The 18,757-nt window shown below is 44.2% G+C and overlaps 1 long non-coding RNA gene across 1 annotated transcript; it reads right to left on the bottom strand.

The window, feature by feature from the left end:
* Positions 1-17,553: 17,553 nt before the first annotated feature.
* LOC143776463 (uncharacterized) lies at positions 17,554-18,165 on the bottom strand. Its single transcript, XR_013215843.1, has 3 exons — positions 18,091-18,165; positions 17,787-17,846; positions 17,554-17,684 (listed from the first exon to the last, which is right to left on the bottom strand). It is a non-coding gene; the product is annotated as an uncharacterized LOC143776463 (long non-coding RNA).
* Between the last annotated feature and the right edge of the window lie 592 nt (positions 18,166-18,757).

The following is an 18,757-nucleotide window of genomic DNA, read 5'->3' as shown; positions in this document are numbered from 1 at the left end:
TACTAACCTCCTTAAATCTGACATTTCCCTCTCTGTGGGTGGCACCATAATAACGCCCCAGCAGCAGGCACGTTGTCTGGGTGTTATGTTTGTCACAAATCTCTCCTTTACATCCCATATACAATCTCTTGCCCGCTCTTGCCGCTTACACCTAAAGAACATCTCTAGAATCTGCCCTTTTCTCACCATGGAAACAACAAAAACTGTTATGGTTCTCAATGGCAAGAGAACATAGCCCAGCATACATAGGAACTAGCTCTTGGAAGGATGGAAACTTAAACTGACCATGAACTAAACCTGCCGCACAACTAACAGTAGCCGGGTAGCGTAGCCTGCGTTTTATCCCTAGACGCCCAGCGCCGGCCGGAGGACTAACTAATCCTGGCAGAGGAAAATATAGTCCTGGCTCACCTCTAGAGAAATTTCCCCGAAAGGCAGACAGAGGCCCCCACGTATATTGGCGGTGATTTAAGATGAAAATGACAAACGTAGTATGAAAATAGGTTTAGCAAAATCGAGGTCCGCTTACTAGATAGCAGGAAGACAGAAAGGGCACTTTCATGGTCAGCTGAAAACCCTATCAATACACCATCCTGAAATTACTTTAAGACTCTAGTATTAACTCATAACATCAGAGTGGCAATTTCAGATCACAAGAGCTTTCCAGACACAGAAACGAAACTGCAGCTGTGAACTGGAACAAAATGCAAAAAACAAACAAGGACAAAAGTCCGACTTAGCTGGAAGTTGTCTGGTAGCAGGAACATGCACAGAAAGGCTTCTGATTACAATGTTGACCGGCATGGAAGTGACAGAGGAGCAAGGTTAAATAGCGACTCCCACATCCTGATGGGAACAGGTGAACAGAGGGGATGATGCACACAAGTTCAATTCCACCAGTGGCCACCGGGGGAGCCCAAAATCCAATTTCACAACAGTACCCCCCCCTCAAGGAGGGGGCACCGAACCCTCACCAGAACCACCAGGGCGATCAGGATGAGCCCTATGAAAGGCACGGACCAGATCGGAGGCATGAACATCAGAGGCAGTCACCCAAGAATTATCCTCCTGACCGTATCCCTTCCATTTGACCAGATACTGGAGTTTCCGTCTGGAAACACGGGAGTCCAAGATTTTTTCCACAACGTACTCCAACTCGCCCTCAACCAACACCGGAGCAGGAGGCTCAACGGAAGGCACAACCGGTACCTCATACCTGCGCAACAATGACCGATGAAAAACATTATGAATAGAAAAAGATGCAGGGAGGTCCAAACGGAAGGACACAGGGTTAAGAATCTCCAATATCTTGTACGGGCCGATGAACCGAGGCTTAAACTTAGGAGAAGAAACCCTCATAGGGACAAAACGAGAAGACAACCACACCAAGTCCCCGACACAAAGCCGAGGACCAACCCGACGCCGGCGGTTGGCAAAAAGCTGAGTCTTCTCCTGGGACAACTTCAAATTGTCCACCACCTGCCCCCAAATCTGATGCAACCTCTCCACCACAGCATCCACTCCAGGACCATCCGAAGATTCCACCTGACCGGAGGAAAATCGAGGATGAAACCCCGAATTACAGAAAAAAGGAGACACCAAGGTGGCAGAGCTGGCCCGATTATTGAGGGCAAACTCCGCTAAAGGCAAAAAAGCAACCCAATCATCCTGATCTGCAGACACAAAACACCTCAAATATGTCTCCAAAGTCTGATTCGTCCGCTCGGTCTGGCCATTAGTCTGAGGATGGAAAGCAGACGAGAAAGACAAATCTATGCCCATCCTAGCACAGAATGCCCGCCAAAATCTAGACACGAATTGGGTTCCTCTGTCAGAAACGATATTCTCCGGAATACCATGCAAACGAACCACATTTTGAAAAAACAGAGGAACCAACTCGGAAGAAGAAGGCAACTTAGGCAGGGGAACCAAATGGACCATCTTAGAGAAACGGTCACACACCACCCAGATGACAGACATCTTCTGAGAAACAGGAAGATCCGAAATAAAATCCATCGAGATGTGCGTCCAAGGCCTCTTCGGGATAGGCAAGGGCAACAACAATCCACTAGCCCGAGAACAACAAGGCTTGGCCCAAGCACAAACGTCACAAGACTGCACAAAGCCTCGTACATCTCGTGACAGGGAAGGCCACCAGAAGGACCTTGCCACCAAATCCCTGGTACCAAAGATTCCAGGATGACCTGCCAACGCAGAAGAATGAACCTCAGAAATGACTTTACTGGTCCAATCATCAGGAACAAACAGTCTACCAGGTGGGCAACGATCAGGTCTATCCGCCTGAAAATCCTGCAAGGCCCGCCGCAGGTCTGGAGAAACGGCAGACAATATCACTCCATCCTTAAGGATACCTGTAGGTTCAGAATTACCAGGGGAGTCAGGCTCAAAACTCCTAGAAAGGGCATCCGCCTTAACATTCTTAGAACCCGGTAGGTATGACACCACAAAATTAAACCGAGAGAAAAACAACGACCAGCGCGCCTGTCTAGGATTCAGGCGTCTGGCGGACTCAAGATAAATTAAATTTTTGTGGTCGGTCAATACCACCACCTGATGTCTAGCCCCCTCAAGCCAATGACGCCACTCCTCAAAAGCCCACTTCATGGCCAAAAGCTCTCGATTCCCAACATCATAATTCCGCTCGGCGGGCGAAAATTTACGAGAAAAAAAAGCACAAGGTTTCATCACAGAGCAGTCGGAACTTCTTTGCGACAAAACCGCCCCAGCTCCGATTTCAGAAGCGTCGACCTCAACCTGAAAAGGAAGAGCAACATCAGGCTGACGCAACACAGGGGCGGAAGAAAAGCGGCGCTTAAGCTCCCGAAAGGCCTCCACAGCAGCAGGGGACCAATCAGCAACATCAGCACCCTTCTTAGTCAAATCAGTCAATGGTTTAACAACATCAGAAAAACCAGCAATAAATCGACGATAAAAGTTAGCAAAGCCCAAAAATTTCTGAAGACTCTTAAGAGAAGAGGGTTGCGTCCAATCACAAATAGCCCGAACCTTGACAGGATCCATCTCGATGGAAGAGGGGGAAAAAATGTATCCCAAGAAGGAAATCTTTTGAACCCCAAAAACGCACTTAGAACCCTTCACACACAAGGAATTAGACCGCAAAACCTGAAAAACCCTCCTGACCTGCTGGACATGAGAGTCCCAGTCATCCGAAAAAATCAGAATATCATCCAGATACACGATCATAAATTTATCCAAATAATCACGGAAAATGTCATGCATAAAGGACTGAAAGACTGAAGGGGCATTTGAAAGGCCAAAAGGCATCACCAAATACTCAAAGTGGCCCTCGGGCGTATTAAATGCGGTTTTCCACTCATCCCCCTGCTTAATTCGCACCAAATTATACGCCCCACGGAGATCTATCTTAGAGAACCACTTGGCCCCCTTTATGCGAGCAAACAAATCAGTCAGCAGTGGCAACGGATATTGATATTTAACCGTGATTTTATTCAAAAGCCGATAATCAATACACGGCCTCAAAGAGCCATCTTTCTTAGACACAAAGAAAAAACCGGCTCCTAAGGGAGATGACGAAGGACGAATATGTCCCTTTTCCAAGGACTCCTTTATATATTCTCGCATAGCAGCATGTTCAGGCACAGACAGATTAAATAAACGACCCTTAGGGTATTTACTACCCGGAATCAAATCTATGGCACAATCGCACTCCCGGTGCGGAGGTAATGAACCAAGCTTAGGTTCTTCAAAAACGTCACGATAGTCAGACAAGAATTCAGGAATCTCAGAGGGAATAGATGACGAAATGGAAACCAAAGGTACGTCCCCATGCATCCCCTTACATCCCCAGCTTAACACAGACATAGCGTTCCAGTCGAGGACTGGGTTATGAGATTGCAGCCATGGCAATCCAAGCACCAACACATCATGTAGATTATACAGCACAAGAAAGCGAATAATCTCCTGATGATCCGGATTAATTCACATAGTTACTTGTGTCCAGTATTGTGGTTTATTACTAGCCAATAGGGTGGAGTCAATCCCCTTCAGAGGTATAGGAGTTTCAAGAGGCTCTAAATCATACCCACAGCGTTTGGCAAAGGACCAATCCATAAGACTCAAAGCGGCGCCAGAGTCGACATAGGCATCCGCGGTAATAGATGATAAAGAACAAATCAGGGTCACAGATAGAATAAACTTAGACTGAAAAGTGCCAATTGAAACTGACTTATCAAGCTTCTTAGTACGCTTAGAGCATGCTGATATAACATGAGTTGAATCACCACAATAAAAGCACAACCCATTTTTTCGTCTAAAATTCTGCCGTTCGCTTCTGGACAGAATTCTATCACATTGCATATTCTCTGGCGTCTTCTCAGTAGACACCGCCAAATGGTGCACAGGTTTGCGCTCCCGCAGACGTCTATCGATCTGGATAGCCATTGTCATGGACTCATTCAGACCCGCAGGCACAGGGAACCCCACCATAACATCCTTAACGGCATCAGAGAGACCCTCTCTGAAATTCGCCGCCAGGGCGCACTCATTCCACTGAGTAAGCACAGACCATTTACGGAATTTTTGGCAGTATATTTCAACTTCATCTTGCCCCTGAGATAGGGACATCAAGGCTTTTTCCGCCTGAAGCTCTAAATGAGGTTCCTCATAAAGCAACCCCAAGGCCAGAAAAAACGCATCCACATTGAGCAACGCAGGATCCCCTGGAGCCAATGCAAAAGCCCAATCTTGAGGGTCGCCCCGGAGCAAGGAAATCACAATCCTGACCTGCTGAGCAGGATCTCCAGCAGAGCGAGATTTCAGGGACAAAAACAACTTGCAATTATTTTTGAAATTTTGAAAGCAAGATCTATTCCCCGAGAAAAATTCAGGCAAAGGAATTCTAGGTTCAGATATAGGAACATGAACAACAAAATCTTGTAAATTTTGAACTTTCGTGGTGAGATTATTCAAACCTGCAGCTAAACTCTGAATATCCATTTTAAACAGGTGAACACAGAGCCATTCCAGGATTAGAAGGAGAGAGAGAGAGGAAGGCTGCAATGTAGGCAGACTTGCAAGTGATTCAATTGAAAGCACACTCAGAACTGAAGGAAAAAAAAAAAAAAAAAAAAATTTTTCAGCAGACTTCTTTTTTCTCTCCTTTCTCTGCCAATTAATTTAACCCTTTGTGGGCCGGTCAAACTGTTATGGTTCTCAATGGCAAGAGAACATAGCCCAGCATACATAGGAACTAGCTCTTGGAAGGATGGAAACTTAAACTGACCATGAACTAAACCTGCCGCACAACTAACAGTAGCCGGGTAGCGTAGCCTGCGTTTTATCCCTAGACGCCCAGCGCCGGCCGGAGGACTAACTAATCCTGGCAGAGGAAAATATAGTCCTGGCTCACCTCTAGAGAAATTTCCCCGAAAGGCAGACAGAGGCCCCCACATATATTGGCGGTGATTTAAGATGAAAATGACAAACGTAGTATGAAAATAGGTTTAGCAAAATCGAGGTCCGCTTACTAGATAGCAGGAAGACAGAAAGGGTACTTTCATGGTCAGCTGAAAACCCTATCAATACACCATCCTGAAATTACTTTAAGACTCTAGTATTAACTCATAACATCAGAGTGGCAATTTCAGATCACAAGAGCTTTCCAGACACAGAAACGAAACTGCAGCTGTGAACTGGAACAAAATGCAAAAAACAAACAAGGACAAAAGTCCGACTTAGCTGGAAGTTGTCTGGTAGCAGGAACATGCACAGAAAGGCTTCTGATTACAATGTTGACCGGCATGGAAGTGACAGAGGAGCAAGGTTAAATAGCGACTCCCACATCCTGATGGGAACAGGTGAACAGAGGGGATGATGCACACAAGTTCAATTCCACCAGTGGCCACCGGGGGAGCCCAAAATCCAATTTCACAACAAAAAACCCTCACTGTCTCCCTGATCCACTCCCGCCTGGACTACTGTAATGCTCTATTAATTGGCCTCCCCATTACTCGACTTTCCCCTCTCCAGTCCATCCTTAATGCAGCAGCCAGGGTCATCCACCTGGCTAATTGTTACTTGGATGCGTCATTACACTGGCTGCCCATTCATTATAGGATCCAATTCAAAGTACTTGTTCTCACCCACATAGCTCTCCACAGTGTGGCACCCCCTTACATCTCCTCCCTCATCTATATATATAATTGTCTAAGGGTTTTTCCATCTGTCTGTCTGTCTGTCTTTCTGTCTGTCTGTCTTTCTGTCTGTCTGTCTGTCCTGGAAATCCCGCGTCTCTGATTGGTCGAGGCCGCCAGACGTAGATGTCATAATGGTTGCCATGGCGATGATGATGTCATAAAGGTTGCCTCGACCAATCAGCGACGGGCACAGTCTGCCGCGAGTTCTGGAATCATCATTGTCCATATACTATGGGGACATGCATATTCTAGAATACCCGATGCATTAGAATCGGGCCACAATCTAGTTTCTGTTGTGAATTTGGATTCTGGGCTCCCCCGGTGGCTACTGGTGGAATTGAACTGGTGTTGTCATCTTCTCTGTTCACCTGTTCCCATCAAGATGTGGGAGTCGCTATATAACCTTGCTGCTCTGTTAGTTGCTTGCCGGTCAACAATGTTATCAGAAGTCTCTCTGTGCTTGTTCCTGCTCCTAGACAACTACTAGATAAGTTGGGCTCTTGTCCATGTTTGTTTTTGCATTTTTGTTCCAGTTCACAGCTGAAGTTTCGTTACTGTGTCTGGAAAGCTCTTGTGAACAGGAATTGCCACTCTGGTGTTATGAGTTAATGCCAGAGTTTTAAAGTAATTTCTGGATGGTGTTTTGATAGGGTTTTCAGCTGACCATGAAAGTGTCCTTTCTGTCTTCTGCTATGTAGTAAGTGGACCTCAAATTTGCTAAACCTATTTTCATACTACGTTTGTTATTTCATCTTAATTCACCGCCAATACATGTGGGGGGCCTCTGTCTCCTTTCGGGGTATTTCTCTAGAGGTGAGCTAGGACTAATATTTTCCTCTGCTAGCATTATTTAGTCCTCCGGCTGGTGCTGGGCATCTAGAATCAACGTAGGCATGCTACCCGGCCACTGCTAGTTGTGCGTTAGGTTTAGTTCATGGTCAGCTTAGTTCCCATCTTCCAAGAGCTAGTTCCTATATATGCTTATGCTATGTTCTCTTGCCATTGAGAACATGACAGTTTGACCGGCCCACTAAAGGGTTAAAATCCTTGGCTGAGAAAGGAGAGAAATAAGAAGTCTGCTGAGAATTTTTTTTTTTTTTTTTTTCTCCTTCTAATCTTTGAATGGCTCTGTGTCCACCTGTTTGTAATGGATCTTCAGAGTGTAACTGCAGGTTTGAATAATCTCGCCACGAAGGTACAAAATTTGCAAGACTTTGTCATGCACCTGTATCTGAGCCGAGAATTCCTTTGCCGGAATTTTTCTCGGGGAATAGATCTGGGTTTCAGAATTTTCGAAATAATTGCAAATTATTTTTGTCCCTGAAATTTCGCTCTGCCGGAGACCCTGCACAGCAGGTCAGGATTGTGATTTCCTTGCTCCGGGGCGAACCTCAAGACTGGGCTTTTTCATTGACACCAGGGGATCCTGCGTTGCTCAATGTGGATGCGTTTTTTCTGGCCTTGGGGTTGCTTTATGACGAACCTCATTTGGAGCTTCAGGCAGAAAAAACTTTGATGTCCCTATCTCAGGGGCAAGATGAAGCGGAAATTTACTGTCAAAGATTCCGTAAATGGTCTGTGCTTACTCAGTGGAATGAGTGCGCCCTGGCGGCGACTTTCAGAGAGGGTCTCTCTGATGCCATTAAGGATGTTATGGTGGGGTTCCCTGTGCCTGCGGGTCTGAATGAGTCCATGACAATGGCTATTCAGATCGATAGGCGTTTGCGGGAGCGCAAACCAGTGCACCATCTGGCGGTGTCCACTGAGAAGTCGCCAGAGAGTATGCAGTGTGATAGAATTCTGTCCCGAAGCGAGCGGCAGAATTTTAGACGGAAAAATGGGTTGTGTTTCTATTGTGGTGATTCTACTCATGTTATATCAGCATGCTCTAAGCGCACTAAAAAGCTTGATAAATCTGTTTCCATTTGCACCTTACCGTCTAAGTTTATTCTATCTGTGACCCTGATTTGTTCTTTGTCATCTATTACCACGGACGCCTATGTCGACTCTGGCGCCGCTTTGAGTCTTATGGATTGGTCCTTTGCCAAACGCTGTGGGTATGATTTAGAGCCTTTGGAGACTCTTATTCCTCTGAAGGGGATTGACTCCACCCCATTGGCTAATAATAAACCACAATACTGGACACAAGTAACTATGCGTATTAATCCGGATCACCAGGAGATTATTCGCTTTCTGGTGCTGCATAATCTACATGATGATTTGGTGCTAGGATTGCCTTGGCTGCAATCTCACAACCCAGTCCTCGACTGGAAAGCTATGTCTGTGTTGAGCTGGGGATGTAAGGGGGCTCATGGGGATGTACCTGTGGTTTCCATTTCATCATCTATTCCCTCAGAAATTCCTGAGTTCCTGTCTGACTATCGTGACGTCTTTGAAGAATCCAAGCTTGGTTCATTACCTCCGCACCGAGAGTGCGATTGTGCCATAGATTTAATCCCGGGTAGTAAATACCCAAAGGGTCGTTTATTTAATCTGTCTGTGCCTGAACATGCTGCTATGCGAGAATATATAAAGGAGTCCTTGGAAAAGGGACATATTCGTCCATCGTCATCTCCCTTAGGAGCCGGTTTTTTCTTTGTGTCAAAAAAAAGACGGCTCTTTGAGACCATGTATCGATTATCGGCTTTTGAATAAAATCACTGTAAAATATCAATACCCATTGCCGTTGCTGACTGATTTGTTTGCTCGCATAAAGGGGGCCAAGTGGTTCTCTAAGATTGACCTTCGTGGGGCGTATAATTTGGTGCGAATCAGGCAGGGGGATGAGTGGAAAACCGCATTTAATACGCCCGAGGGCCACTTTGAGTATTTAGTGATGCCTTTTGGTCTTTCAAATGCTCCGTCAGTTTTCCAGTCCTTTATGCATGATATTTTTCGCGATTATTTGGATAAATTTATGATTGTGTATCTGGATGATATTCTGATTTTTTCGGATGACTGGGACTCTCATGTCCAGCAAGTCAGGAGGGTTTTCCAGGTTTTGCGGTCTAATTCTTTGTGTGTGAAGGGTTCTAAGTGTGTTTTTGGGGTACAGAGGATTTCCTTTTTGGGATATATTTTTTCTCCCTCTTCCATTGAAATGGATCCTGTCAAGGTTCAAGCTATTTGTGATTGGACGCAGCCCTCTTCTCTTAAGAGTCTTCAGAAATTTTTGGGCTTTGCTAACTTTTATCGTCGATTTATTGCTGGTTTTTCGGATATTGCTAAGCCATTGACCGATTTGACTAAGAAGGGTGCTGATGTTGCTGATTGGTCCCCTGACGCTGTGGAGGCCTTTCGGGAGCTTAAGCGCCGTATTTCCTCTACCCCTGTGTTGCGTTAGCCTGATGTTGCTCTACCTTTTCAGGTTGAGGTCGACGCTTCTGAGATCGGAGCTGGGGCAGTGTTGTCGCAGAAAAGTTCTGACTGCTCCGTGATGAGGCCTTGTGCCTTCTTTTCCCGTAAATTTTCGCCCGCTGAGCGGAATTATGATGTTGGGAATCGGGAGCTTTTGGCCATGAAGTGGGCTTTTGAGGAGTGGCGCCATTGGCTTGAGGGGGCCAGACATCAGGTGGTGGTATTGACTGACCACAAAAACTTGATTTATCTTGAGACCGCCAGGCGCCTGAATCCTAGACAGGCGCGCTGGTCATTATTTTTCTCTCGGTTTAATTTTGTGGTGTCATACCTACCGGGTTCTAAGAATGTTAAGGCGGATGCCCTTTCTAGGAGTTTTGAGCCTGACTCGCCTGGTAACTCTGAGCCCACAGGTATCCTTAAGGATGGAGTGGTATTGTCAGCCGTTTCTCCAGACCTGCGGCGGGCCTTGCAGGAGTTACAGGCGGATAGACCGGATCGTTGCCCACCTGATAAACTGTTTGTTCCTGATGATTGGACCAGTAGAGTTATCTCTGAGGTTCATTCTTCTGCGTTGGCAGGTCATCCTGGCATTTTTGGTACCAGGGATTTGGTGGCAAGGTCCTTCTGGTGGCCTTCCCTGTCACGAGATGTGCGAGGCTTTGTGCAGTCTTGTGACGTTTGTGCTCGGGCCAAGCCTTGTTGCTCTCGGGCTAGTGGATTACTGTTGCCCTTGCCTATTCCTAAGAGGCCTTGGACGCACATCTCGATGGATTTTATTTCAGATCTGCCTGTTTCTCAGAAGATGTCTGTCATCTGGGTGGTGTGTGACCGTTTCTCTAAGATGGTCCATTTGGTTCCTCTGCCCAAGTTGCCTTCTTCTTCCGAGTTGGTTCCTCTGTTTTTTCAAAATGTTGTTCGTTTGCATGGTATTCCTGAGAATATCATTTCTGACAGAGGGACCCAATTCGTGTCTAGATTTTGGCGGGCATTCTGTGCTAGGATGGGCATAGATTTATCTTTTTCGTCCGCTTTCCATCCTCAGACGAATGGCCAGACCGAGCGGACTAATCAGACCCTGGAGACATATCTGAGGTGTTTTGTGTCTGCTGACCAGGATGATTGGGTTGCTTTTTTGCCATTGGCGGAGTTCGCTCTCAATAATCGGGCCAGCTCTGCCACTTTGGTGTCCCCGTTTTTCTGTAATTCGGGGTTTCATCCTCGATTTTCCTCTGGTCAGGTGGAAACTTCGGATTGTCCTGGAGTGGATGATTTGGTGGAGAGATTGCATCAGATCTGGGGGCAGGTGGTGGACAATTTGAGGTTGTCCCAGGAGAAGACTCAGCTTTTTGCCAACCGCCACCGTCGTGTTGGTCCTCGGCTTTGTGTTGGGGATTTGGTGTGGTTGTCTTCTCGTTTTGTCCCTATGAGGGTCTCTTCTCCTAAGTTTAAGCCTCGGTTCATCGGCCCGTATAAGATATTGGAGATTCTTAACCCTGTTTCCTTCCGTTTGGACCTCCCTGCATCCTTTTCTATTCATAACGTTTTTCATCGGTCATTATTGCGCAGGTATGAGGTACCGGTTGTGCCTTCCGTTGAGCCTCCTGCTCCGGTGTTGGTTGAGGGTGAGTTGGAGTACGTTGTGGAGAAAATCTTAGACTCTCGTGTTTCCAGACGGAGACTCCAGTATCTGGTCAAGTGGAAGGGATACGGCCAGGAGGATAATTCTTGGGTGAATGCATCTGATGTTCATGCCTCTGATCTGGTTCGTGCCTTTCATAGGGCCCATCCTGATCGCCCTGGTGATTCTGGTGAGGGTTCGGTGCCCCCTCCTTGAGGGGGGGGTACTGTTGTGAATTTGGATTCTGGGCTCCCCCGGTGGCTACTGGTGGAATTGAACTGGTGTTGTCATCTTCTCTGTTCACCTGTTCCCATCAAGATGTGGGAGTCGCTATATAACCTTGCTGCTCTGTTAGTTGCTTGCCGGTCAACAATGTTATCAGAAGTCTCTCTGTGCTTGTTCCTGCTCCTAGACAACTACTAGATAAGTTGGGCTCTTGTCCATGTTTGTTTTTGCATTTTTGTTCCAGTTCACAGCTGAAGTTTCGTTACTGTGTCTGGAAAGCTCTTGTGAACAGGAATTGCCACTCTGGTGTTATGAGTTAATGCCAGAGTTTTAAAGTAATTTCTGGATGGTGTTTTGATAGGGTTTTCAGCTGACCATGAAAGTGTCCTTTCTGTCTTCTGCTATGTAGTAAGTGGACCTCAAATTTGCTAAACCTATTTTCATACTACGTTTGTTATTTCATCTTAATTCACCGCCAATACATGTGGGGGGCCTCTGTCTCCTTTCAGGGTATTTCTCTAGAGGTGAGCTAGGACTAATATTTTCCTCTGCTAGCATTATTTAGTCCTCCGGCTGGTGCTGGGCATCTAGAATCAACGTAGGCATGCTACCCGGCCACTGCTAGTTGTGCGTTAGGTTTAGTTCATGGTCAGCTTAGTTCCCATCTTCCAAGAGCTAGTTCCTATATATGCTTATGCTATGTTCTCTTGCCATTGAGAACATGACAAGTTTCTGTATAACAGCCTAGCTGATCGCTGCGCTCTGTAAACGGCTTTTGACTAACCTCTGCACTAATTCATACCTCCCACTCCCAACTCCAAGACTCCTCCCATGTTACTCCAATCCTCTGGAATGTACTACCCCAAGAAATTAGGACCAACCACAACTTGCACAGTTTTAGGCGCTCCCTCAAAACACATTTGTTCAGAGCTGCCTAACACATTCCCTAATCAAAGTCATTTTATATGTAAGTGTGCATGTGTAGCCCATTCACTATCTCCACCTATCCTCCACCCCTGAAGATGCCTGGACCTTCACTGTAAATACATCATTGTAGATACACACCTGTACTTTCTATCTCCCCACCTCATTGCAGATTGTAAGCTCTCAGGAGCAGGGTTGTTCTTGTTTTATTTTGCCTTAATCATTATATTATTGTTAGGCTAGGTTCACATTGCGTTAATGTCAATCCGCTGACAGCATCCGTTACATAGCGGCACTAACGCTATGTAACGGATGCTTTAGCGCACCCATTGACTGCCATTATGTAGCGCATCGCGAACGCATGTCATAATCCACATGCGTTAATGATGTGCCGTCATTCTGTGAGGGGTCTGTGAGGGGTCCGTCACCACTAGCACAGATGGAGCATCTGCGCTAGCACGATCACATTATGCCATCTTTAAAAGGCACTTGTGTTGCACAGTTCGTTTAATGCATGCGTTGAACGGACTGCACTAACGCAATGTGAACCTAGCCTAAAGCGCTGCGGAATATGTTGGCGCTATATAAATAAAGATTATTATTATTATTTAATTAATTCCATACATAAAAGCCTGCCATACACATTAGATGGCTGTTGGTCGAGTGATGCTTTGGCTGATCATTTGGCCAACAACTATTTCATCCGAATTTCCCATGCACAAGATTGCGTGTTCAGCTGACCCCTCTTGTGTTCTCAATGAGAAAGCCGCCAGCTTGTATGTTGGTTTATGGGTTATATCCAGGAAAACAATCTTATCAGCAGTTCAAAATCTGATTTCCCCTACTGACATCTTCCCCCGACAATCAATCACCCCTATACATATTAGATTAAATAAATCAATAGTATATGTGAAAATAAGAAACTTTGTAATATAATTTATCACAGAAATCTGCTTCATTATCAAAATTCTCAGTTATGAGTTAAAATCTGTATTCAGAGAAGACAGATTGTCCCATTACTGAGATAAGAGATGGTGTCTGCTAAGGATACAATTCTATTTAGACAGAAGGAGGGAGGAGCTAGAGGCAGAGCTCATCCTTGCTCCCTTCCTTTTTACGTAGAATCTTATCAGTAGAAGCCGCCATCTCTTATCTCAGTAATGGGACAGTCTGGCCTCACTGAATTCAGATTTTACCTCAGAACTGAGAATTTAGATAATAATTGATTCATTTTGGTAGAGAATCTAATCTCTCTGATAAGATATATTACAAAGTTGCTTATTTCCATGCATACATACTATTGATTTATGAAATGAAAATTAAAACAACGGTTACTCTTTAAGTTTCAGCTATGCTGAATATTACTGTGTTTTCCTACTGAAGTGAATGGGACAATGCAGCATTACGCAGCACAGCTGCTAATAAGTGTACGGTATGGTATGCAGGTTTACAGGGCAGTGTATGTAATATTAGAAAAGGCAACAGTCCTCTCAGGAGCACAGTGTTTCCCTCAATGACCTGATCAATAGAGGTGCTGAGAGTAGGCTTTTGACTAGTATGACATTGGTGGCTTATCCTAAGGAGGTCCATTAATGTTATGACATCAGAAAATCCAAATAATAAAAATAAGGATTAGAAATAAATGTCTCTCTTCGCATAACCCGGTCCACGGTCCAGGTCAGTGCTTTCTGTCCGTCGACAAAAGGTGCGTGAATTTCCATGGCCCACCAGGATCTCAGATTTGGATTATGATTTGCACCAGGGAACCCGGAAGCTCAAGAAATTTGCGTAAATCCTGTGCACAGCCAGAGAGTGCTGACCTGGACTGTGGACCGGGGTTGCTCTAAGCGATCTGCTCATCCTAAATAATGATAGCTTATCATATTGCATTCTAATAAGTTATTTTCAGCTGTTTTTTCTAGTTTTCAGTCAGCTTTTCCCCAAAATGCCTCCACATTTGCTCCTTACCCTTTACATTATGTCCATTTGTTCCAGCAATCCTATAATTTGTATCTCTTTCTGATTTTCCCTTAAGGTTTTCTTTGAACCATTACATTATTGCATGTCATCTTTGAACAATACCAGCCCAACATTTTCCATGTAGTTATACAGGCCATTTCCGTATAATTCATAAGCATTTGACATAAACCAGAATGCCTTAACTATATTTGCTTCATGCCCTACATTCTAGCTATCATTACAACTGTGACAAATATACTAAGCACTTGAAATCCCTATGGAATCCAGGATAAGGGTTTGGTTAAAAGTCTTACGGCTGGACTTTCTTAGCTCTTCTGGGAAGCAATATTGGATTCATCTGGATTTTATTGATCCCTTCCTTTGAGCTTTCTCATGCCTGTCTGCAGACTATATTACATGGGGGCTAGCGACGCAGCATAATATTACAGCACATAATAGTTTAACATCTAAAGGGCTTACTTGCATGGAAGTGGAATTATCACCATTGGGAAAGTATGTGGCTAAAAAAAAGTGTGAAGTAATTTAGGTGGAGAATCTTTTTATTGACTGAGGATGTTTTTATTACACAAAAAAGAGGCTTCTCATTTACAAATGAAAGAAGGCTTAAGAGATTTTATCCCAGCTGGGTAAATAAATGCACATGGACCGTGTGGATCCTGTGTATTGGCAGGCCAAATTCAGCTCTTGCAAAAAATGTAGGTCCCTGTCTGATGTTAAATAAATGCTGAGGGTTGTGATTAGTATAGAAAGAAAACACAAGACACAATTTTAGAATCTTTGCAAGAGGCATGATTGTTAATCCTGGATTTGATACATGGACACGCACACTGATGAATAGTACATTCTTGCTGTGATTAAAAGAGCAATGGACTGTTTCTTTGTATCTTGTCAAATGATCTCAGGATCTTTAATCAGTGGCCAAGACATGATAACATCCAGATACAACACAAAATATGCTTGTCTTCCAGATTGGAAACATGGTACCTGGTTTGCTTTCCATAAATGCTCTGAGCTCTGAAGTATGATTAGATGTATCTGGGCAAGCAATTACTTAAATAGCACAAAATGGGCAATGCAGAGCAGCATCATGCTGCGACTAGCTCTACAGTGTGAAGCTAGGATGTTGGACTTTGTAGTTTTGACTTTTTGATATTTAATAATGTTTGTTTGTTGAAGTCACTTTATAAGTAATATTAAAGTAAGAGCATATAAAAGAGCACCAGACATTAAAAAACAAAGCACACAAAACATAGTAGTATTTTTTACTGAAGTTGTTAGCTTTTACATAGTCTGGTGTCTGGATATTTGTTTTATTTGATGGCATCCACCCTCATTAACCACCATAAGTAGATACATGCATTACCAGAGCCACTATCAGTACATGAACGCATTACCAGAACCACTATCACTAGATTAATGCTTCACCAGATCCTCTATTAGTCTATGAATGCATCATCAGGATGATAAACAGTACTTGAATACACCATCAGTAAATAAATACAACATCAGTACCATCATCAGTATATATATATACATGTGCTTCTCACAAAAGTAGAATATCATCAAAAAAGTTAATTTATTTCAGTTCTTCAATACAAAAATGTGAAACTCATATATTATACAGAGTCATTACAAACTGAGTGATCTATTTCAATTGTTTGTTTCTGTTAATGTTGATGATTATTGCTTACAGCCAATGAAAACCCAAACGTCATTATCTCAGAAAATTAGAATAATTAATAAAAAACACCTGCAAAGGTTTCCTGAGGCTGTGTGCACACGTTGCAGATTTTTCGCGTTTTTTTTGCAATAAAAACGCTATAAAACTGCAAAAAAAAGCATACAATATGCATCCCATCATTTAGAATCAATTCCGCATGTTTTGTGCACATGATGCGTTTATTTCCGCGAAAAAAAAAAACGCATCGCGGTAAAAAACGCAGCATGTTCATTAATTTTGCGGTTTTTTTGCGGATTTCCCACTATAAAATGCATTGGGAAATGTCAGGAAAAAAACGCACCAAAAACGAGGCAAAGACGTGTCAAAACCGCGCAAAAATGCATGCAGATTTCTTGCAGAAAATTTCAGGCTTTTCTCAGGAATTTTCTGCAAGAAATCCTGACATGTGCACATAGCCTAAGCGTTTAAAAATGTCCCTTAGTCTGGGCTGGGCTTCCATAGAACCTCAGCAGTGCAACAGGCTGGTGGCCTCCATGCCACACCGCATTGATGCAGTAATTGATGCAAAAGGAACCCCAACCAAGTATGGAGTGCATTTACTGAACATACATTTCAGTAGGCCAACATTTCAGGATTTAAAACAATTTTTCAAGCTGGTGTTAGAAATATATTAATTTACTGAGATAATGACTTTTGGGTTTTCACTGGCTGTAAGCCATAATCATCAACATTAACAGAAATAAACACTTGAAATAAATCACTCTGTTTGTAATGACTCTATATAATATATGTTTCACTTTTTGTACTGAAGAACTGAAGTAAATTAACTTTTTGATGATATTTTAATTTTGTGAGAAGCACATGCATATATATACAGTACTCAAAAAAATTAAGGGAACACTTAAACAACAGAATACGTACACAGCGACTTGGTGGAAACATTGGGGGACTCTTCTCCTCCATATTCCACAGTTGCACGCTGGGCCAAGGAATTTAAGCTGGGAAGAACATCGACGGAAGATGAACATCGTGAAGGACGCCCATCCACGTCCCTCAATGAAGAAAAAGTGAAAAAAGTTGAAGAAGTTGTATTGGCAGATCAAAGAGTGACTATCAGGCATGTAGCTGAGGTCACAGGGATCTCATATGGCAGTATTCAAAGAATCCTTGCAAAAGAATTGCATATGAGAAAGGTCTCCGCGCGTTGGGTGCCAAAAATGTTAACCGACGAGCAAAAGAAGAAACGAGTTGACATTTCAATAGCAAATCTCGAAAAGTTCCAAGCAGACAAGGAAAAATTTTTGTCACTTTTTTGACCATGGACGAGACCTGGATCCACCACTTTGATCCTGAAACTAAACAACAATCGATAAGTAATTAATTACTTGGCACTCAGGAGATCTTTTTGCAGGATGAGAAATTCATTTATTTGGTGCATCCAGTTCAAAATTTAAACGTTTTCGGTCTAATCACAAGACCTTCATCAGAAAGTTTTTTTGAATACTGAAATACATGTACAAAAACAAAAAGAGAAGTTCTTAGACAAAATACATGATGCACAGTGTAAACAAAAATAAGCTACATTTTGCTCAAAAAGGAAATACATCACTTGTTGTGTGACAAACAACGATAGTGGCGGTCTGGGTGGATCCGGCCTGGTGTTCCGTGAGCCGTGAGCCTCGTCAGGTGATGCTAGAGACTGTGAACGTGTTTAGGAAAATCGTTGTGAAGTGAACGTATCAAGTCTTGCCGAAGGACTATAAATGTGGGATGCCGACTGACTGACCACCCCAAAGGATACAGAGTATGGGGTGACCTCCCAAGAAACGGGGTCATCTGGCTAGAGTGCAAGGTGAACTGCCTAGAACACAAAAATATATAAACACATAAATACATACAATAATGCCGTTGTGCAGGTAGCGTACAGAGTGACTAGGCATAAAGCCCTATAGAACATACTGTAATAACGAGCCACCCGATTTATGTGTGACCACCAGGAGTATGTCTGTATAGATAATAGATATGCAGGTCTGACCACATAATGCAGTGCTCATAGTTAGGGTAATGTGGATAATATGTCTCCGAAGGTCCTGAAATGATAATACCTGGAAGGCACAACATATATGTGTGGGCCCACAGAGGTGCCAATGTTAGACGGAGTCCGGGAGAAAAGAGCGCCTAAGAAACATAACAAGATGGAGGTAAACGACAAGGTACATGGTATAGACTCAGTAGCCCAAAATGGAAGAATCCCCCTAATGCACTGAATGTTACCTGAAGGAGTCTGGAGGTATGGGGAATGAGCGCTGTAGAGAAGTGAGGTACTCACAGGGACAGTAGCGCTGTGAAGAAGGAAAGCAGGGAAAAGGTAACCAGGAGGTGCAGGAGGGGGGGGGGAGAAGGGGGCGAGGGCGAGCGCTGCTAGAGGGGGTTGCTGCTGTACCTGTAACCTCAAAGAACGCCGGCGCCATGCAGCAGAGGTCGCGTTGCTCCTGGGACTGCTGACAAGCAGCAGTACTTCCGGGTTTAAGTGCACGCTGCCAACGGGTCACCTGACCAATGACGTCATGGAGAACACGTGATCAAGGAAGCTGCGCGTGCGCAGAGAAGGTGTCGGCGTAAGCATAGGGCTAACGGAGCTAGCGGCGCCTGCGCACTGGGGCTGAGGACCCGAGACAGAGCACGGGGGGAAGCTATGTAAAAACCGGACCGCTGAACAGGAGGCAGGGGCTACTGTATGAGTGAAACAAAGGATCAGCATTAGAAACAATC

Source organism: Ranitomeya variabilis, chromosome 1 (genome assembly GCF_051348905.1).
Source record: "Ranitomeya variabilis isolate aRanVar5 chromosome 1, aRanVar5.hap1, whole genome shotgun sequence".
Lineage (NCBI taxonomy): Eukaryota > Metazoa > Chordata > Amphibia > Anura > Dendrobatidae > Ranitomeya > Ranitomeya variabilis.
The sequence above is the reverse complement of the archived record's forward strand: the minus strand, read 5'-3'. Positions and strand labels throughout refer to the sequence as shown.